This window comes from Palaemon carinicauda, chromosome 31 (assembly GCF_036898095.1).
Source record: "Palaemon carinicauda isolate YSFRI2023 chromosome 31, ASM3689809v2, whole genome shotgun sequence".
In the NCBI taxonomy this organism is placed as follows: Eukaryota; Metazoa; Arthropoda; class Malacostraca; order Decapoda; family Palaemonidae; genus Palaemon; species Palaemon carinicauda.
The window spans coordinates 31,290,646-31,314,949 of NC_090755.1; positions in this window are offsets into that span (position 1 = coordinate 31,290,646).

Genomic DNA, 24,304 nt, shown 5'->3' on the forward strand with positions numbered 1-24,304 from the left:
GACTCCAACACCACCCTCCTCTGTGACGTCAGTACTGGTAGACCGCGACCTTGGATTCCTGCTCCCATGCGCCGACAGGTGTTTGATTTCATCCACGGCCTTTCACATCCCTCGTGCCGTTCTACTGCACAGCTGCTGAAGGCAAAGTTCATTTGGCACGGCATTTCTAAGGATGCTAAGGATTGGGTCCGTGCCTGTACTTCTTGCCAAACTTCCAAAGTACATCGACACACGGATTCAGGAGTGGGCACCTTTCCTCAACCTCAGCGTCGTTTCGCACACATTCACGTCGACGTTGTAGGCCCCCTACCCACATCACAAGGACAATGTTACCTGTTTACCGTCATCGACCGCTCCACTCGTTGGCCTGAAGCCATTCCCATGGAAACTGCAACATCCGCCTCATGTACATCTGCCTTACTCTCTGGATGGATTTCAAGATTCGGTATCCCTGAGCATATTACTTCTGACAGGGGAACCACCTTCACCTCTCAATTGTGGACGTCATTAGCGAATCTCCTGGGCATCACCCTACATCAGACAACGGCCTACAACCCCGCTGCCAATGGAATGGTTGAACGTTTTCATCGCACCCTCAAAGCAGCTTTGATGTCCCGCTGCAAGGATTGCAACTGGTTTACTCAGCTTCCCTGGGTCCTCCTTGGACTAAGGACCACTCCTAAAGACACCCTCGACGTCTCGGCAGCTGAAATGGTGTATGGCGATCCGTTGGTCATCCCTGCCGAATTTTTTCCTTCTACAACCTCCTCTGACGATCTCCAGCGCATACGTCACGTCGTGGGAAAATTTACTCCGTGCCGCCAGACTTACAAGCCCCCAGCGAAGCATCACATACCAACGGACTTGCACTCTGCAACGCACGTCTTCCTGCGCAACGACACCAGCAAGCCACCACTAACGCCCCCTTACACGGTCCCTTTCCTTGTGATCCGACGCAGTCCGAAAGCATTCCTCCTAAACATTCGGGGCAAAGAAGACTGGGTCTCCATTGATCGTCTAAAACCTGCTTATCTTCTGCCAGATGACCCGCCTACAGTTCGCCTCTCTAGATCAGGGCGCCCTATTTAACATGTACAGTATGTAATTTTTAGGGGGGAGCCATGTACCAACCGTGTTTCACACAATTGTACATAATTCCTTTTGTATATATTATGCTTGTATCTTCGCTCTTCCCTCGCACTAAAACGAACATGAAAATTCATGTCTGGTTTTTCCTCTGTAATATTGTCTGTCTTGTGAACTTGTTATGTCCTGTTGCCTTGAGGTTTTGTTTATAAGGAGAATGTTCTACAATAATATATCTCAGTCGTTTCCAACCTGCCTTTGAGTTCCCAGCCTTACTCGGCGCAGTCACAATTTGAAACGTTTGAATATATCTATTTAAAACTGACAAGAAACAGTAAGGTATTGAATATAATATCATTGTATAGACCACCAGGGAGTAATATGAGGAAATTCATTGAAGAATTTAGTATTCTTGTGGGTGTGGTGGACGATATTAAAGATACATTAATTGGTGGAGACTTTAATTGTTGGGTAGATGATGAAAATGATAATAAGGCTAAAGAACTCAAGGAAGTATTTGAGATGTTTAATTTAACAAACAGTGTTTTGGTATCAACGTCAGTAGGTGGTCATACACTCGACTTGGTCATATGTGGGAAAGATTCTGACATAATAAGAAACCTTGAAGTGGAACCAGACTTTGAGATCTCAAAAACACATAAACTCATCACTTTTGATGTTAATATAAATTGCATCAGAGTATTGAAGAAATGGATCACATATAGGGAACGGGAAAATTTCGATGCTGAAAATTTTATTGAAGCTAGTGTAGTGCAAATGTCTTGTGATCACATACAATGTGAACATATGGTAGATAGAGAATGTGTTGGGTGTTATACCAAAAAATATAATGACAATTTTGGAAAAATGTTTGACACCAAGTGTCCTATAAAGAGCAAACAAATAGTTGTTCACGAAAATGTTAGATGGTATAATAGTGAGCTATTAAAGGCAAAAAGACATAGACGTAAGATGGAAGGTAGATGGAAAAGAGCCAAATCCTCACAAGCCAGAAATCTATATAATAAGGCCAGAAATGACTATAACATCCTGTTAGAAAAAAAAAAATTCTACAACGACGAAAGTAAGAAAAACTAATAACATGAGGGAGTTTCACAAGAACCTAGATGATTTGATGGGATTAAAGAAAACATATGTCTTGCCTGATAGTGTCTGTGCAGAGGAATTTGCCATATTCTTAAATGAAAAAATTGATAAAATTTATAGAGGTTTCCCCCAAAATCACTTAGAAGGACAGTCAGTTATGCCAGTGAAGGAGGGTTAGAAGTTAATAAAATTTAAGGAAATAAATATGTGCGACTTGTTAAAGGTTATGAGAGAGATGAAGAATACATATTGTGGAAACGACCCTTTCCCAAACAGTTCAATAAGTGAAGCTCCAAACAAGCAAGTTGTATATAATATTTACCTGAATATAATTAACCTAAGTATATCACAATCCTGTTTTCCTAGCTGTGAAAAAACTCCGTTGATCAAACCAATATACAAAGGAAAAGGTGATGTAAACGAACTAAATTCATATAGGCCCATTACAAATTTATCCTACATGTCGAAGCTTATTGAAAAAATCATAAGTGAGCAATTATGGGCACATATTGATGAGTTAGAGGTATTCCCGGAAAATGAATCCGCCTACAGAGCTAATCACTCTACAGACACTACCTTATGCTCAATAATGAACGATATGATAGGTCTTCTTGATGAGGGAAAGTGTGGAATTTTGATTATGTTAGATCTTAGTGCTGCTTTCGATACTGTTGTGCACGAGTACTAACTTGACGACTTAAAGTCCATTGGAGTGGCTGAAGAAGCACTGGAATTTTTGCGAAGCTACTTAACGAACAGGAAGACTATTGTAGAAGTTTCTGGGAACCAATCCAGTGAGAGAATTCTTATGAAAGGTGTACCACAGGGTAGTGTTCTGGGCGCTATCTTGTTCAACATATATACTATCGAGCTATCACACATCTTGAAAAAACAAAACGTGGGCTTTAAACTATATGCAGATGATACTCAGTTCTACCTTTAAATTTCAACAATACAAGATACAAAGAAGAAAATTGATGAGATAATGACTGAAATAAAAACATGGATGCAGAGGAAAAAGCTTAGATTAAATGATGATAAAACAGAATGTATGTTTTTTGGCACAAAGGTGGCTTTGAAGAATTACCAGCTATTTCAAAGTATAAAAATTGGTGACGCTGATGTTAGGATTGTGCCTGTTGTGAAATATTAGGGTGTACTGATAGATTGTAATTTGTTAATGAGGGATCAAATAGTGAACACAGTGAAATTGTGTAACTATCACCTAAGAAACATAGCATTTATTAGAAAATATTTAACAGAGGGCAGTACAAAAATTTTAGTGATGAGTCACGTAATATGAAGGCTTGATTATTGCAATTCTCTGTACTATAAATTGCCCAATACACTATTAAGAAAGCTTCAAAATGTGCAAAACCGGGCGGCTAGACTGATAAAAGGCATTAAACCTCGGGAGAGAATAACTCCTGCACTGATCGATCTACATTGGTTACCTGTTAAGGCTAGAATTGAATTTAAAATTTGTTTGTTGACTCACAAAGCACTTACAAGTGATAAGCCTAAATATCTTCGTGATTGCTTGGTCCCCTACCCTCAAGCTACTAGCGCTGCTGTAAGAGTTAGACATGCTGATGACCCATATAGACTATTCGAAATTAGTGTGAATCATGCAATAGGAGGAAGAACGTTTTGTTATGCTGCACCGAGACTCTTCAACGCCCTTCCACTTGATGTCAAGAATTGCAAAAATATGGCAGCTTTCAAGAAAAACCTGAAGACTTATCTCTTTGGAAAGTGTTATAATAGTGATCTGAAAACTATTAAGCCTGAATACAAATGCTAGCAAATAACTGAAAAGATACAGAGCAAAATATTAACTGGAAAGAAATTATTTTCACACACCAAGGCCCGCCTGAACAGACTCTTAGTGTCTGATGGAGGGCGAGAAATAAACCCCTAAAAGTAAAAGTAAAGTAGCAATACGTATGGCATACTGCTGAGTGAACCTAAAAACAATCAGAGGTTAATTAGGTCAGGTGTGATCCGTCAGGCGGATGTATTATCCTTCATGAATCTATATGATTACTGGTTGCTGGGGCCGGGGCGGTTCTTGAAGGGCAAGTGGCTGCAGGATTAAAGTTCAGCCTTAAGGAAAGGCAGTGTTAGAGAATGTGTAGATGTGAATACCTTATATTTAAAGTTATAAGAGAAGGGTGGGAAGACGAATGATTTTCTCGGGAAAACAGCTAGTGGCCACCGATTGATAGTTATAATTGCAAGAGTAGTAATGATTTAAAAAATGGCGAAACGGTGGTGGTGAGTTCTGTTGCGAAATTGTACCTTAAACCCGGACAAGTAAAATCAAGGGATGAAGGAATATCTATTCCTACCCCTGTCCCGCCCATAAAGCCCGTAATGCCTGCAACCAGAGGGAGGTTATTGATGAAGTTGCATAATACTGATATTGATATGATTTTTTTTTTTCACTTTGGATATTCTGTATTTTAATTGCGGAGGTCATAAGAAGAAATGAGTGAAACTATTTTATATTATATTGTGTACATTTTTACATGCAATATTTCAATTTTTATTTTTTTTTGTGGAAGATGTTATTTCTTTTGGGTGATTTCTATGTATATATTTTATGTTGCATTTTTATCTAGTACATGCCATGCCTATTTCAGGTCGGAGTGTCCTCCATATATCATAGACTAGAGTGGGTGAGTGCACAACTCCTCCTGGAGTGAGGAGCTTGGCGGGGGGGGGGGGGGGTAATGTCCTAATCATTGTATGCAAAATATGTGTTTTAGATAGTGAGGTTAATGACCCTAGAATCATAAAGTGATGTGTTTGACAGTATATTTCCATCACAGTGGAGAATTCCACAAAACCTAACAATTCAGCATGTTGATAGAGCAAGATTGCATCTTGCTTGCGAGGGTTAGTCAGTACCATTTGAGCGATCAGTAGACATGTTCCGATGTCTCATTATCTGGTGACATGGGACATATATATTTATATATATACACACACATATATATGTATATATATATATATATATATATATATATATATATATATATATATATATATATATATATATATATATATATATATATACATGGATCAGGCTAACAACCCCTTAATGTAGTGAAAACAGTTGGAAAGAAGACACACATATAAAGTATGTATATATAAACATATATATATTTATATGTATATATATATATATATATATATATATATATATGTGTGTGTGTGTGTGTGTGTGTGTGTGTGTGTGTGTGTGTGTGTGTGTGCGCGCGCGTGTGTGTGTGTGGCCGTTTCTAGTCTACTGCATAACAAGGGCCTCAGACAGGTCCTTATTAATCATTAGGCAGTGACCACTGAATTGTTTAAACGTGAATGAACCTAATGGGCAAACAAACTTCCGTTTTGCAGATATGTCTGAAATACGTCCATCATGAAAATAATTTACATACTTCATTAAGACCAACTGGAGAATCAAACCGATCTTTAAAAAGATGAATATGAAAAAGCTTAACTTCCATTCTTTTAGATCCATGTACACTTGAAACAAACAAGTAAACTGAGTTGTAAATAAATAAAACAAGGAAATAAAAGATAAGACTGGCCCTATATCTGAAAGGTTAAAATCCAAACGATGGCCCAGGTGAGTGGGGGGGGAGGGGATAAAAGTGAGAGATTAACGAGGATACGTCACTTAATAACAGGTGTCACTGCTAATGCAGGAAGCTCTCTTAAATGAAGCGTACAGGAGAGAGCAAATGCCAGTGTTTTGACCAAGTCCCCAAGTACAGGTCTGTGGCTGGTATTTTACGGTGTGGGTAATATGTATGTCAAATGTTATCGTGGTAAAGTCGTTGCTTACGATGCACTTCCCGTGTGTCTGTTTAGCAGGCCTGTACCCGCAGACCTGTTCCAGTTTATAGGTTTAAAGGTCACCAGTGTAGGGCAGAGGCAAAGGACAGTGACAATGCCCGAGCAGGACAAACTGTTCTAATACCAAATTGTCCTGGACCCAATTGTCCAAACACCCCAACCATGTGTACATATGATCAGCGCATAAGTACCTTCACCCAAGCTAGGACCAGGGAGGGCCTTGTAATAGCTGCTGATGACTCAGCAAATAGACTTATAGGATACCCCCCAAACCCATCCCCACCTTAGCACACAAGGATGGTGAGGTTGAAGACACTACAAGAAACTACCGAGCTTGAGCGTGTCTCGAACTTAAGTCCAGCAGATCGCCAGGCAGGGACGTTTACAATGTGCTACCACAACCCCTTAGGAAGGTTTTCCTTCTTCGTTGAAACCATTTTTCTCTTTGTTATTAACAACGTTTAGATTTTTCATTACGTACTTTACTCATTTGCTTCATTTACTTTTGTTTAGTTAATAACTTTTTTTTATTTAACCAAGGAATTGTCATTTACTTCCGGAGTCAAAGACAACAACAAGTGTAACCAATTTAATCAATCTATGATTGCTGATACAAGTTTCTTGCAAACCTACTTTCTGTCAGGTAGAATACCCTGACCTTTATTTCAGCTTGTCTTAAGTTCAGCAGTCGATCAATTTACGTAAATACTTGTTTACATATTTGTTTACATTTAACCTTGTTTTCGGAGTTTAGAAGTAAAGTTCAATCGGTAAAACAGCAATGAAGTTGTACTATGAAGTAAAAGTTAAAAGAGATTGAAAAGAAAGATGGGGAAAATGAAACGGGAATGGAGGTAATATAAAAAGATAAAAGGTGAATGCAAACACATTTTAGTAATGCCTAGAGTTTACCTCGAGAGGATCACTGACATCACTAACCCCACCCCCAACCCCCAACGTGGTCTTATCATTATAGGATTAGAAAGAACGAAGATTACGGAATATTTCCTTAGGACAACATGAGAAAATCAAAGTCAAATATATCTATTTCTATATCTATTTTACGTGGATTTATTTGAATACGCATTTCTTATCATTCGATAAACTTCTGAAGTAGTTATCTTTAAAGCTGAATAACTTACCTATCCTTATTTCTCGTAAAATGTTTATGGAAAAAAGAAATTACCTTAATATTACTTTCCTTGAACTATAAAAAAATATCACTAAGATTGCAAAGTAGGCTACCCAGCAGAGGATCGAAACGTAAAATATATTGGTAGCTTTTATGTATGGATGAAAATAGGCATGCTTTATTTTGTCGAAATATATATCACTAACGTAAAGATAGTGTAAATGTATTTCACACAAATAAAAATATTAATAAAGGATTTCAAAACACAAGACTGTTTTATATATATATATATATATATATATATATATATATATATATATATATATATATATATTTATATATATATATATATATATATATATATATATATATATATAATATATATATATAGATAGATAGATAGATAGATAGATAGATAGAAACAGATATTGTAGGCTGCACGGAGTAAAAATGTAGCTATGATAATAATAAATGTGTGGGTGGGTGTTGGATTTTCTAACTTTTTCCTTTGAATCCATAAAAGCTGCAATCTACTTAGCCTACAATCCTACATACTTACAACACTTAAAGCGATTTCGACTCTGCTGTACTTAGAAGTGAAATCCATCGCTAAATACAAACAACGTGGCTGTGTTTTGTACGTTTTGTCACTAACAGACGTGAATTTTATACTTTCAAATATTGAACCAAAATAGATTTTGATACAGAGTTGAATCTATTTCGGGAGGGGCATTTCCAAATGGGACTTTACTCATGATAAAAGCATCTACCTGTACCAGATTCGAACTTTTTTTTTCTATCTAATTCATTGAACTTGACAAAAGGTAACCTACCTGTTATGTTTTTGATAGTAAAATAATGTTTATAAAACTAATCATAAACTGGAAAGATACTAATAGTGGTTAAAGAATATAAAATGTATCTGTCTTTTTACTCTATGTACGATATATGTTTCTATCTATTTATCAATCTATTCATATATATATATATATATATATATATATATATATATATATATATATATATATATATATATATATATATATATATATATATATATGTCAATCTGGTTTAATTAAAGGAGGAAATGTTGCATTTACACCAAACTGTAGATTTAAGGGTAGCCCAACAGTTATGTGCCTGGGTTATACCAAAAAGGGTTTCTTGTATGGTTAAATTGTAATCCTGTTCAGTTGAAGCATGAACCCTCTGAGCAAAAGCTCTAAGCTGAGTTTAGTTATTCCAAATAAAATCTGATCTACACCCTTCCCAAGATGATAGGCCCCCTGCTTTCCAAATAAGCACGTCTACACTCATCATTGAACCAGGGTTTGTCTTTCACTCGGTACCATAGTATACGTGAAGGGATACACCCATCAATTATGTTGACTAGATTTTCATTCAAAGGAACAACAGGCTCAACACTGTTATACAATTGTGACCAAACTGCCATTCCAGTCTGTTTGAGATTTTATATACATCTTACATGAGTATGATATATAAGGGACAGGCTGCTCAGTCCTCACCAATAATGATATCAAGGCATGATCAGATGTGCAATGGTATATTATTATTATTATTATCATTACTTTTTTAAGCTACAACCCTAGTTGGAAAAGTAGGATGCTATAAGCCCAGGGGCCCCAACAGGGAAAATAGCCCAGGGAGGAAAGGAAACAATGAAAAATAAAATATTCTAAAAACAGTAACATTAAAATAGATATTTTCTATATAGACTATAAAAACTTTAACAAAACAAGAGGAAGAGAAAATAGATAGAAATGTGTGCCCGAATGTACCCTCAAGCAAGAGAATTCTAACCCAAGAGACAGTGGAAGACCATGGTACAGAGGCTATGGCACTGCCCAAGACTAGAGAACAATGGTTTGATTTTGGAGTATCCTTCCCCTAGAAGAACTGCTTACCATAGTTACAGAGTCTCTTCTACCCTTACCAAGAGGAAAGTAGCCTCTGAACAATTACAGCGCAGTAGTTAACCCCTTGGGTGAAGAAGAATTGTTGGGTAATCTTAGTGTTGTCAGGTGTATGAGGACAGAGTAGAATATGTGTAGGCAAAGAGAAAGTGAACCGTAACCAGGGGGAAGGAGCCAATGTGGTACTGTTTGGCCAGTTAAAGGAAAAAGAACAGTTCAGACTATTTTGGGAACATGGGCCAGTTAAGTGCATAACCCAGAGGTGCTAGGATGAAGATAGCAATATCAAGGAACAATAATAGAGGTGAGTGATGTGTTGTGTAAGGGATTTTAGACGAGCAAACGATAAGAAAGTTTTTCATACTATTGTCTATTTCATCGTAGCTAGCAACTGGAGCTGAACCACGGTTTGAAAGCTCGTCGCTGATTGGCTGTTGGTTCAGGCATCCTCACCTCTGGCTGACCGATGACGAAGCAAAACATTGCATTTATCTGCGGTACATGATTTTTACAAATCCACTTATTTCTATTTACGTTTGCATAACATTTGTACGTAAGAAACAACATATTAAAAAGTTTCATAACGTTTTTTACAGCGCTAGTTTCATTCAACTGGATATTTTTTCAAGGTAATAGGCCTACTCATCATCTACCTTTAATCTGTGTGTGACCAAAGAACCAGGTAGATATTACGCAAACTAAGTGAGGTATAAAACAGAAATGAACATCATGTACCGCGGACAAATGCAATGCTTTGCTTCGTTGTCGGCCAACAGAAGGGGAGGATGCCTGAACCTACAGCCAATCAGCGACGTGCTTTCAAACTGTGGTTCGGCTCCAGCTGCTAGCTAGGATGAAACAGATTTTAGTTCATCCATGAGTTAATATTTGATGTATGAATATGGAAGAGACCAGTATCCTTATTGAGGTAAAACTTTATTGCCATATATATATATATATATATATATATATATATATATATATATATATATATATATATATATATATATATATATATATGTATGTATTATGTATGTGTCTGTGCGTTACATATGTAAAAACACACATACATATGTAAAGACTCAGCTAAATATATATTTCCAATATCCTTTCAGAGAAGGTGTTACCACAACTAGTATATTTAAAAGTGCAAGAAGTATACAGATAAAGACTAAATAATCACGTACCCCATATATAATGTTTCTTATAGAAGGAAAGTTCCTAAATTATATATATATATATATATATATATATATATATATATATATATATATATATATACTGTATATATATATATATATATATATATATATATATATATATATATATATATATATATATATATATATATATATATATGATCCCTTCAAAAATGCAGCAAAAAAGGTGAGGAATAATATGTGATTAAAGACAAAACTAAAAGTACAAAAAACATAAACAAACACTACGTACATCTAAGAAAGAGTCGGCAAACATCCATTGCTCAAGAGATGCAATCAACCAACCTGCCAAGCAACAACAAAGTTTTTAAACAGACGCACATGGAATATGAAGGACGGCTTAATGAACCCCTCTTCCCCATTCGTATTGCGCTGCGCACTGACCAGAAGGCGCAGTTGTAGCCGCGCACTTGCATAATCCCGACGAAAACTTCTCCAGAGGTCTGACTTGCGTAACTTGGAAGAGGGATAATCGCCCGAGGGGAGAAGAGGAGTAATTAGCGTTCTTGTGATAAACGAAGAAGGTAGAAGAAAGACTGGGGAGGAGGAAACAAAAAGGTAAGCGAGAGTGGGGGAGGGACAGGTACCAAGAAGAGGATATTTTGCTTGGATTTCTGTTACCTCTGTAACATTTCGGTTTTATACAGTCACTAGTGTATGCAAACTGTCAAAAAGGACGGCTAAATATTTAGATAGATGTGCACACACCCAACCCCCCTCGACAGGGTTTGACTACTCTCCCTCCCCCTACACACTTATCCATGGGCCGGGAAGATCTGGTGTGACCAGAAGTATATATATATATATATATATATATATATATATATATATATATATATATATATATATATATATATATATATGAATGTATTCTGTATATATACTTGCTCTTCATTTTATAGGGAAAATTATATTCTTTTTCAATTGCCCTTTCAAAACTATAATTGCATTGTGTTCTATATGTGAATAATAATAATAATAATAATAATAATAATAATAATAATAATAATAATAATGAAGATATCTTCAATACCTTACATAAAGATATTTGAGTGAATGCATATACCATTTAGTGAGGCAGATAAGTGAAACAATCGTTCATTTGATGATACAAGCATGAAATTTGGCATAATTATCTATTTTGCATTAGATTTTGAGAAAAAAGTGCTAGCCACTTGAAATTCCAATATGGCGGCCATTTTCCAAGATGGCCGCCATATGGTCCTTTTTAAGGCAGAATATTGCAATACTACGTGCCATTAAAGTTCTTACTCAGATACTTGATGAGTTCTCTTTGTCTGGGTTTGATGTTGGAACACCACTAATCATTCTGAGGGTCCAATATGGCAGCCATTTTACAAGATGGCCGCCAAATGACGTCATTTGCTACATATGCCAATGTCTAAGAGTCCATATTTCAAACAATACTCAACCTACTCTGGCCAAAAGTCCATTCATTGTTCATCAGTTTTTTTTTCCTAGGAATTCTGGCAAGGGCAACTACAGAGTAGAGTACAGAATAGTCCATTCTTTACACACTTGCACCTTCTACCACACACTGTCTTGCATCCACACTTTGTCAGTTCACGGCAGCTCTTGGAAATGGGTTCCAGCATTGTCCATACAACTTCCCAGTCATCACCGTTTTTTGACCATCCCCACTTGGAAGGACACTGAGGTTCTGGCTGACAATTAACACAGTGCCCCCAAATATGACCTGCTTGGTAGGCTGCTCGTTTGGCATGTTCCTTCAGTACACTTTTTGTTGGTGGAATCATGTCATATGACCTCTGCTTTCGCGCAAAGAGATCAAGCCTTGCCTCGTCTACAGAAGATGTTGTACTCGACCGGTCATACATAAGAACCACATATTTCTCCAGAACGTGTAGATCAGACTCCTCAATCTCAGATGGCCTGCGGCTAAGTTTTGCAAAGGTGGCAGAGGCATCATATAAGACATCCCATGTCTGCCATGCTGTCTTTTTCCCTTTGCCATTGAAACCTGACACAACGTCACACCCAGTAAAGGCATGGAAGAATAGCATCCCGTTGGTCTTCTCTGATCCTAAGATGGACTCCAGGTCATGAATAGGAATCCATCTAGTGTGCTCACCTTTTCCAAATCTAATCCACATTTGCTCCAGGCCGATTGCTTTGAGAGAAGGCATCTGTGATATGGCAATCACAATGACGTCTGTGTCGTTTGCGTCGATCATAACAGATTTGTAGCCTTCCGTAGCTGCATGCCAGGCATGTAAGAATATACGAGTGTCAGCCTCCTCATGTGTACAGGGAGCCATTTCCTCTAGGCTCATGTTGGTGTAACTGGCACTCGTAAGGGCATCTTCTTCCTTCGTCACAATGACTACATTTTCCGTAGTCATTTTAGCTACTGCATCAGCAAAAAATTGAAAGAGCTCTGTCTTGTTAGCACTGTTGCGGAGGAAACTCTTCCAGTTTGTAGGCGTTTTACTCTTTTCAGTAACTCTCCTCCTGATAGCTTTTCCTCTTTTTGATCTAGCTTCTGACTTCAGACTTGACTTATGATATACATCAAAGATGATGTCTGTTCTCTTGTGTTTTCTACTGTACATTTCTATTTTGGGGAGGATGTCCTTCGTGGCATATTCTTCAAACGTCTTTGATGTCTTTTGTACAATTGCATTTACCAGTGATGAACCATCCACAATGAGGACATCCGAGTCTGGCTTTGACTCAGGTAGTCTCACTTTCACCTGGAGAACATCCACCAAATCAGCCTTAGTACATGCGCGTAGGTTACCTTTCTTGCTGAGTGAAGGAGGGTAAGGCTGGTTCTCATGTCTGAAAAATTCTTGTAGGTCACATCCTCTTGTTTGACAGGAGATAAACAGGCGAGAAAACAGTTGACAGTCTTCCTTAAGTACTTTAGTCTCAGATACTTTGGATGACTCTGGCCCAGTTTTGAAGAAGCCAGTATTGTTCTTTTTGATTAGCTTGTAGAAGAAATCTCTATCAGACTGCACCTTCTCCATGAATGTTTCGAACTGTTCTTTTCCTCTCTCATGATGCGTTGCAACTAGTTGAGCAGCAGAAGGATCTACTATGTCATTTGTATCCAGCTTTAAAAGATCATCTGTCTCTTCTGCAAATGGATTGCCCATTTCCTCTAGCACTAGGGTGAGTTTGTGTACTTTTTCCAGGAACGTCTTTTGAGTACTTGGCGACTGATCATGGTGACGACTTGATTTCTTTATATCTTTACTCCCGGATGCTGTTTCGTAATTTGATACCAATCAGCTTATTTCTGGTCCAGCAACCATCCATCTTCGAAGAGCAGACGGATCCTCTGTCAGGCCAATAGCTCCCCCGTCTCCTTTGATGAGTGCATTATTTTGTTCATGGGCTTGGTCAATAGCTATTGATGAGAAGCTCCTCTCTGATTTGTGAACAACGAAATTCCCCTCATGGGATTCTCTGTCAACCTCTGGGTGTTGCCTCTGGGGTATTTTTTAGATAAAAAGAGCTCATCCTTTTTACCACCCCGGCATTAGCAGTCCTTTTAAGGGGCAACAATGAATCATTTATCTACTATTTATTATTATCATACTTTATTAATTTATCATTTTTACTAACATTTATTAATCTTCTACTCTATTTATCAACTGAGGACTTATAGGCAGAAAGCAATGGTATTTATGACTGTTTATTAATGCTTCTTGATGCTGTAAGGGTATAAATAGTATTTATTTGTGCAGGAAATCTACCTTATTCACCAGAGATGCACCAAAGAAGGCAAATATATCAATAATTTTGCACCAAGATATGAAACATTGAGCGCTTTTATGGTTTAACATTGTTTTTCCATTAACTGGCGGCCATCTTGGAAATAATGGCCGCCATCTTGGAATTCTTGATGGCTAGCACTTTTTTCTTAAAACATGACCTACATAGCACATTCACACCAAATTTCATGCTTGTATCACCAAATGAATGATTCTAGTCAAAATCACACTTTGGCTGCTCCACTAATTATGGAATATTGCATTAGATGACGTAAGATTTCGTCTTCTATTATTTTAGCATTTTTCAATTCTATCGTGCATTTTCTTTTTCTTATAAGCAGAAGGCGGATTTACTCAAGAATATTACAATGATTTACCTAAGTACTAATGAAAATAAATGCATCGCAAAACCTAATTTCTAAAAATCAATTTCAAAACGGATTCCTAAACTATCACCTTATACGAAATTTAAAACCGGCTTCAAATATACAAAGAAATCCTTAAGAAGAGCCTAAGCAGCACTTACAAGTCGAGAACTAACGAACTCGGAGGCTGAACAAATCACTGGGGCCAAATGAGTACCGCTTACCATATGGCGCAAGACACCAACAGTTGTAATCTGAACGAAGATCTGATGCTGTTAACAACGTATGGCCAGTTTAACATTATCATTGTCGTAATTCAAGAATGCGCTAATAGTCACACAAACCTACGGAGACAGAGAGACAGAAATAGCAAACAAATAAAACAAAAACTCATACACACATATATATATATATATATATATATATATATATATATATATATATATATATATATATATATATATATATGTATGTGTGTTTATTTGTTTGCTATTTCTCTTTATATTGAAGTTTCTTCTTTCAGCTCACATAGACCGTCTCCGTAGTTCTGTGTGACTACTTGCGCATCTTTGAATTACGACAATAGTAGTGATAAACTGCCCATAATATATATATATATATATATATATATATATATATATATATATATATATATATATATATATATATATATATATGAAATATGAACATGAAGCATCCATAACGTTCTTAGACCACAAATAAAGGCTGAGAAATCACTCTTCAAGAAGCCCCTTCTTCCTATGTTTCATTCCTACCTCTCCATCTCTTATGGAACACTAAACAGCATAAAACCTTTTTGGTGAGGGTTATATAAATAACTCAACACAAAGTACAAGATTCTATTTACCTTACTAAAATGCACACGCGTAACGTTTAACCCTCATTAATGTATTTATAATTATAATTTATAAATGAAAACTTAATAGCTTGCTTTGGCTAAAAAAAGCATTCTTGAACTATATTGTCTATACATGCAACTGAAACACTGAAATAGTTCGTGATGTTAAGATTTTACTGTGGAATCTATAAAATAACCAAGAACCTTTAAATTCATTATACTGTATATTCTCATTATCACTTATAATTACCACCAATATTGAAATCATACAATATGGATAAAAACTTTTATCGGCAAAAAATAGGAGATAATTAAGTAAACTTACCAGGAAAATAAGTATTTGATTCGGTGTTTATATTAAAAAACTTTTCATGTTGAATTTGAATTGAACTTAGAGGGAATGTTTTATGTCGAAGAGGCTGACATAAGTCTCTCGTCATAGATATAAAGTCAATTTTAACATTTTTACTGATTTTAATGTACTGTATATTACATAATTCATTAATTTATTCTCATGGAGTTCATTTATTTTCTTTCCTCACTAGACTATTTTTCCATATTGGAGCCCTTCAGCTAATAGCATCCTGCTTTTCTAACTAGGGTTGTAACTTAGCTAGTAGTAGTAGTAGTAGTAGTAGTAGTAGTAGTAGTAGTAATAATAATAATAATAATAATAATAATAATAATAATAATAATAATTCATATATACATTTTACCCATGATTTTTCACAGAATGTTATTCTATTCTCTGGATTTTTCCAAAGCAACATTTCCCCCGTTTTTGTTACTATATTTTCGTAAGGACGTATACACATTAAGTAATAATAATAATAATAATAATAATAATAATAATAATAATAATAATAATGCGTTAGCTAAAGTGATTTTACCTATATATCCGTGTGTCTACTATTAACATCATCATCATTTAGATAAAACTATCATTATAAGCATCCCAAAACATTATTGCTGAGCGTCAATAATCTTATATATTGACAAGCAGCAGTTATTTTTGATTAACTAGAATTGGAAATATCAACATTTTCATTATTATTATTATTATTATTATTATTATTATTATTATTATTATTATTATTATTAGTAGTAGTAGTAGTAGTAGTAGTAGCTATAGATTCCTAGTAACAAGACACAATTGGTAGGCTTCAGCGTAATCTATGGTGAAAGTGAAAGTATGGTTAGCGTATGAACCCTTGCGTGCTCTCTACATATGAGAAATGTGGTAACTTAATAATTAAAGTACGCCTTCCGACCAAGGGAAACTAACAAACAAACATCTAATTTTTTTTCAGCTCAAGTCGTAAACGCAGCGATGGGATTATCCTCATCTTCGAGAGAAAAACTGTATCCGGTTACAAGGGTTCGGCTCAAGGACAGAATAAGGATACGTTTTACTGTGGTTACTTAGAGGTCACCTTTGGTCGTTGTGTACAACCTGTAAGCCTCCCTTTCCATGGTACAGGTCCCCTATCTTATGAAGGACAGTTTGCCCAAAGGCCATGGGACCTAACGTCGTAAGAAAATGAACATATACTGTATAAACGCCTTAAGGGCAGAAGAGGATTCCAAATACAGCGGTGACCAGTCCTACGTTTTGGTCCGACGATGACTCCAAATCTGTTCCGGGCAGAAGATATACAGTAGTGGTCCGACGCATTCGCCGTCTTGTTTCATCTTTCGCCGAAGAACGTAGTTCCCCTAAGTGGGACTGAATTCGATGTGGCTACTACCAGACGGCACAGATCTTGCCCAACCATATCTATGATGATTGATTGTTTGAAAAAGGATGATAGGTACTACTACTAGAGAGTTAATGGGTCATTTGACTGACCAGATAGTACTGCATTGGATCCCTCTCAGGTTACGGCTCATTTCTACATTACTCCTCTTTCCACATACACCTGACAACTATAAGGTAACAAAATAATTCTTATTCAATGAAGGCGTTAACTACTGCACAGTAATTGTTCAGTGGCTAAGGTAAGGGTAGAAGAGAATATTTAGCTATGGTAAGCTTTTCAAGAAGGGCATTCTAAAATCAAACCATTGTCCTCCAGTCTTGGGTAGTGCCATTGCTTCTGTGCCATGGTCTTCCACTGTCTTGGGATAGAGTTCTCTTGCTTGAGAATACACTCAGGTACACTATTTATTTCCTCTTTTTTCTTAATTTCCTTCCCCCCGTGGGCTATTTTCCTTATTGAACTTTTCCTAAGTCACGCGCATGCCATGAGCTAAATAGAAACATTTAATTTTTTTTTTAATTCATATTTTTTTACAGCAACCTCCTATTGTCTTCGCTTTTTGCTGCACCCTTTTCTCTCACTCCTTCCATGACACAGTCTTCCTATAACCCTTACTATTATCTGTCATTTTGCGGTTACCAACCTTGTGGTCGCCTCAGGTGGCTACAATTCCTAACTGTCACTCTTCTGACGAAAGAAAAAAAAAACACTCACATAAGCATAGGGTTACCAATGCGGTCGATGGAAGATCCTTAAGCGATGCAGCTAGCTACTTACTTGAAATTCTTTGTAGCTGGATTAACCTTTTGCCCATATCTCATCGCATTATGCTTTAAATATACAAATACTGAAGGAGTCAAGATGAGCTCCAGGGCACACAGATTACCTTGGGAGATGAATGATACACTACAAGTTTCAAACTTCCAGCCATGCCTCAAGCATATGTGCCATTTTTAGGCTAATATAATACTCTTACAATATTCTAAAGCGAATGTTTTTATGTTGAACAGGCTGACCTAAGTCTCTTTTTATAGCTTAGATATGAAAGATTTATTTTAATGTTGCTACTGTTTTTAAATATTTCATTTTAATTGTACATAACTTCTCTTGTAGTTTATTTATTTCTTTTTCCTCGCTGTTTAATTTACCCTGTTGGAGCCCTTGGCCTTATAGCATCCTGCTTTTCCAACTTGGGTCGTAGATTAGTTAATAATAATAATAATAATAATAATAATAATAATAATAATAAAACATTAAAAATTATAATTTCAAGTGATTTCCTTCGGGATTAATTTTTTCTTTCTAGAGGAATGCCCCAGCATCCAAAACAGTATAGCTAGTGGTTGAGGTTTGATTTATCTCGATGTAAGGCTAGAAGTTGGCTAGCAAGTTCGAAGGCATAAAGTAAGTTCTGAATGACACAAGTCATCTATCATTTAAAGTCCCTTCTATTGTCTCCATAAGTATTAGATTCGCAAATAAAGCAATTTATCTTTCAGCTAAATCCTTATCCTCAAAGTATGATTCTCTTAACCATTATTCTATCTAAGTTTACAATTGATTGAAACTATATTCATAAAATACTAAGAGGCAAGAATTCCATTAAAGATAATTCTAAAATCACATTTAAAGAATTGTGTTTGTAAAAAATACCTTTTGAACAATTCCATATCTTCAAGGTCTGGATTCGACATTCATTAATATTTACATTTGTAAAGCTTATCGATTCATTTTAATACAGCAATTGTTCTGTTGACGAGGCAAGCAAACTGTATATGAGAAAGGCTCATTATAATTCTAATCAATTATCAATGGTTTCCAATATTTCACCTCACACCATGAGTACTGATGCTCGATGAAGCCATTCATTTATGTATTTTCTTTACCAAAAGTCGTTTGGGATGAGGTTGCAAGACCGGTACTATTCTCACGGTTGCCTACCTGGTGGGATCTTACTCCTTTGCGCTACCAACACTAGTTAGTTAACTAAAAGTTTACGTAATTAAATGCTACGTTACCAGACGCCTATTGTGAATCAACAGAACCTTCGCTAACGATGCGAACGTCATAAGGAGTAGATGAAAAATACTACTAATAAATGCCCACACACATGTATTTCTAGGCCAATACAGGGGTTTGCCCAGTTTTCATCACCACGCTGCCCAGTATGGATTGGTGGTGGTTGGAGATTTTCGTCTAATCCCTCAAAACAAACCAACGTAGTAAGGAAGGCCCTTACTAGCACGGCTTTGCTGATCATGGCGATATGCAAACCCATTTACCACGTTAAGGTATCCCCATTCGGGAAGGTATATATATATATATATATATATATATATATATATATATATATATATATATATATATATATATAATATATATATATATATATATATATATATATATATTTATTTATTTATTTATATATACATGTGTGTGTATATGTTTACATAAAATATCAAATGGTTTTGACTCGCTGGGAATGGTTAAGGGGATAAATAATCAACAGTCACTGCTTCCCTTGCCATTCAATTGAGATGTAGTGGATGAGCCTTCTGTAAAGAAAACTTCCACAATATCAGCCACTTTAAACACAAACACAAGGCTTATCACCAATGTAACGATTCTCTACACGCTAAAAATCTACGCACGGTTATCTACCTCTACCTTGTACATCTTATTGCTTATTCAGTGTTTAAGGAATTGTCTTTCCAAAACCTCTTTCACATCCGTCCTACCACTTTTAGGTCTTCTTCTCTTCTCCACTCTTTCATCAAACAAAACATCCTTTATTCTTTTAATTATATCAACATATCAATATAATGATTCATCCTTCCATCTCAAGTAACTTTTTAACACCTCCCTCTGCGCATATCCATATAGTTGACCTTTTCAATTGTTATTATATCACATATAGGAAAGAAGAAAAGTTTATTTCAACAGTTTTAATCTTTCTTTTTCTCTATTTTTCACTCACAATAAAAATTCACATTTAATTCTATATAAAAATGTTGGCTCAACAGTTATTTCATACATTCGATTATCTTCCAAAATCTTCCTTTTTAAACACCCTGTTACTTTCCTTGCTTCACCTATTCTGTGACACCTAAATAACTATCAATTGAATTAATTACATTCTTCCACCAGCCATATTGACATTACTCCATCTTCTTGGGCTTCCTTCCCCATCTTGACCTTACTATTACTCGCACTTTCTTTCACCTTTCCCCTCTTGCAACCACTTCCAAACTCTGTTTCTTATTTCCGTACGTTTTATTATTATTATTATCATTATTATTATCATCATTATCATTATTATTAGCTAAGCCACAACCCTAGTTGGAAAAGCAGATGCTATAGCCCTAAGGCTCCGACAGAGAAAAATAGCCCAGTGAGGAAAAGAAATAAGGAAATAAATAAACTAGAAGAAAAGTAATCAGCTATTGAAATAAAACATTTTAAGAACAGTAACAACATTAGAATAAATATTTCATATATAAACTATAGAAACTTATAAAAAGAAGAAAAAAAAAAGAGGAAGAGCAATAAGATAGAATAGTCTGCCCGAGTGTACCCTCAAGCAAGAGAACTCTACCCAAGACAGTGCAAGACCATGGTACAGTGGCTATGGCACTACCCAAGACTAGAGAACAATAGTTTGATTTTGGAGTGTCCTTTTCATAGAGGAGCTGCTTACCATAGCTAGTCTCCTTTACCCTTACCAAGAGTAGAGTAGCCACTGAACAATTGCAATACAATAGTTAACCAGTTCAGCGAAGAAAAATTGTTTGGTAATCTCAGTGTTGTCAGGTGTATTAAGACAGAGGAGATTATGGAAAGAATAGGCCAGACTATTCAGTGTATGTGCAGGCAATATTAAAAATTAGATTAAAGGTCGCTCATGAATGTCAGGAACAAGGGACAGTGACAATACCCAGTCAGGCCTATACCCTAGAGACTGGCCATTTATACATATGATCAGCGTCCAAGCCCACTCTCCACCTAAGTTACGACCAGGGAGACACAGGCAATGGCTACTAATAACGCAGCAGATAGAACTATAGGTTCCCCCCAAAACCCGCATCCTTACTCTCAAGGATGGTAAAATTGCAGATCACCAGGCAAGGACATTTAAAACAGGCTACCACAAGCCAAAGGATGAGGTGTGTTACCTGCATATATATTCCCTTCATGACACACATTTATACCTCACCAGTCACTCTCTTGCTTTAATATGACTATTCATACTTTCCTTCTTGAATATAAGATCGTAATTGTTCCTTTTGATATGGCCCCCTTACCTCTCAACCTCCACATAGATCTCATGTTAATTTTGATATATACATACATATATATATATACACACACACATATATATATATATATATACATATATATATATATATATATATATATATATATATATATATATATATATATATATGCCTTTTCTAAGTTTAGTAAGCTATGTATACTATATACAAGTTTATCCTTTACTTTCAGACTTCTAACGTAACTGTTTCATAATAAAACTAGTTTAACGCACCTTTGTCTTGTCCAAACCCACAATGATCTTTCCCTCTCTCTCCCAATTAAACTAATACGATCAATATCTCAGCACTATGACTCTTACATTCACCTCTGTCAAGATTACCTTAATACAAAATAATAATGATTCCACTGACCGGTACCTTCAAAAGTTGTTCTTTATCCCAATCCATTTGTTTATTAATCTTTTTATCAGCATTTAAATCCCCACCGGTTATTTCTTCTCTCCCCTTGGAAGATGTAATTAGCAACGATGAGTACAGTTGAGAACACAATGTTACTACACTCGACCCACGTTTGCTAGGCATGTGAATCCTTCGAGGTCTACCGACCACCATTCCATCCAGTTGCAGATAGTTACCAGGAAAGGGTGTAGGGATTGCAACTTTCTTGCAGATTTCTTCAGAAACCAGAGGTTTTTATCCTCTCGCGCCAACTTCCCATCCCATGAAAGGCGTACGGATAATTATATCCATAAATACACGCAAACACACGAGCACACACACACACACACACACACACATATATATATATATATATATATATATATATATATATATATATACATATATATATATATATATATATCTATATATATATATATATATATATATATATATATATATATATATATATATATGCATGGGAATAACACTAAGAAACGAGAGAAAACTAAATTAGAGGATATTCTAATAACATGAAGGAAAAAGAAATGGACATGTGCGGGACATATATTGAGAAAGACTCATAATAGATGGACATTAAGAATAACAAATTGGGTTCCTAGAGATTGCAATAGATGCAGGGCAAGGAGGAGAAGACAATGGACTGACGAATAAACTGACAGAATTGGAAGTACATGTCCAAGGTCTTTATCCAGCAGTGCACTAGATACAGCTGCTGTTGCTGATGATGATGATGATGATGATATATATATATATATATATATATATATATATATATATATATATACATATATATAAATATATATCTATATATAAATATTTATATATATATATATATATATATATATATATATATATATATATATATATATACATATTACACACACACACACACACATATATATATATATATATATATATATATATATATATATATATATATATATATATATACGGATTTTGAGCGAAGCGAAAAATCTATTTTTGGGTGAGATAGCCATGTCGTCCTGATGGAAGTTCCTATAGGGTAGCTTCCTAGGGTATATTACAACTACGGCGATATTCCCAGAGAATTTACCTTAAGGTACCAGAATTCTAACTCCTGGAGCGAGTATCCCTCGTGAAAGGGATATCGCGACATATCAGAGGACGTATTCTAGACACGTCACATGGCAATCTACGACCTGAACAGAGATTTCGTCTCGTAGGAGGGAGATTGACGAGATACGAATTCGGGAAAGAAAAAGGGGAGCCGCTCCCAAGGCTTCCCTATCCCCCGATTCGTATGCGTGCCTGGCGCCAATCCTGGCGCCATCTGTATTCCTTGTAGCGTACACGAGGTGCTACAGATACTGTATGTAGGGAGGGGTCCTACAGCCCTTTCTTAGAAAGGCAAGGGCGGGTCCATCAGGACGACATGGCTATCTCACCCAAAAATAGATTTTTCGCTTCGCTCCAAATCCGTTTTTTGGGCTCAAGCCATGTCGTCCTGATGGAAGTGTACCAGAGCATTACTGTATCTGTGGATTCTCAGAACGTGCCGTACTCCCCGGAGGTATTTATTCCCGGTCGACTAGACCTAGAGACCTAAGATGTTACCGTTATACATCTTTTCAACTAACTATAAACTATGTTAGAGCTTCCTGCCCCCTACAGGGAAGAGTCCTACTAGACTCTGGAAAGTCTCGAAGAGTACATATATCTATGTATGAATACCAGGCAAGCTAATATAGTGGTCTCGCCCTATATTAAGTAAAGCATAGTTTGTATAGAACCACTGCGTCAATATATTGACCAGTAATCCGCACAATACTTGTATTGGACAAAGGTTTATATCCGCATAGGAAGAAACTAATAAAACCGCCCTCGTCCCTTTATGGGACGGAGTCCTCCCATTAGGGGACTTACATAAACCAATGCAACATAGCTTGCATAACAGAACAATTCTATCAGAATTATCCCAGATAAGATACATAGAATTAAAATGCTCAATTATACCAATAAATTGACACAGGTGAAAGAGACGCAAGGTTCTCAAGAACAAGTTTATTGACAGATAATAAACAGACAGGTTAACAACAAATATATATATTTATATAAAAGAGGGTAACCCAAAACTTTAAGCATAAGTATGATAGTAAACAGAACTTGTTTATCTGAAAGAAAAACCATTAAACACCACTTTAATAAGATACCAAGGTATCAAGTCATAAAAAATCTGTATTACAAATCAATCACATTAGCGTTAGAAACGCTTGGCACACATGTCTGAACTTATGCAAGGTTCACCTTTGAAAGAAGGAACAGTCTATATGGGCACTTGGTGCCCTCATTTAGTTTGTAGTACAGTATGTACCTACACACTCACCCTGGACTTAATCGTCCCAATTAAGACCACTGTTCCTCGCAGAGTTAAACAGTAGGGTTAACTACACGACCCACTGCTACCACAGATCTCTTAAGTTCCTCTACTTGCTTCG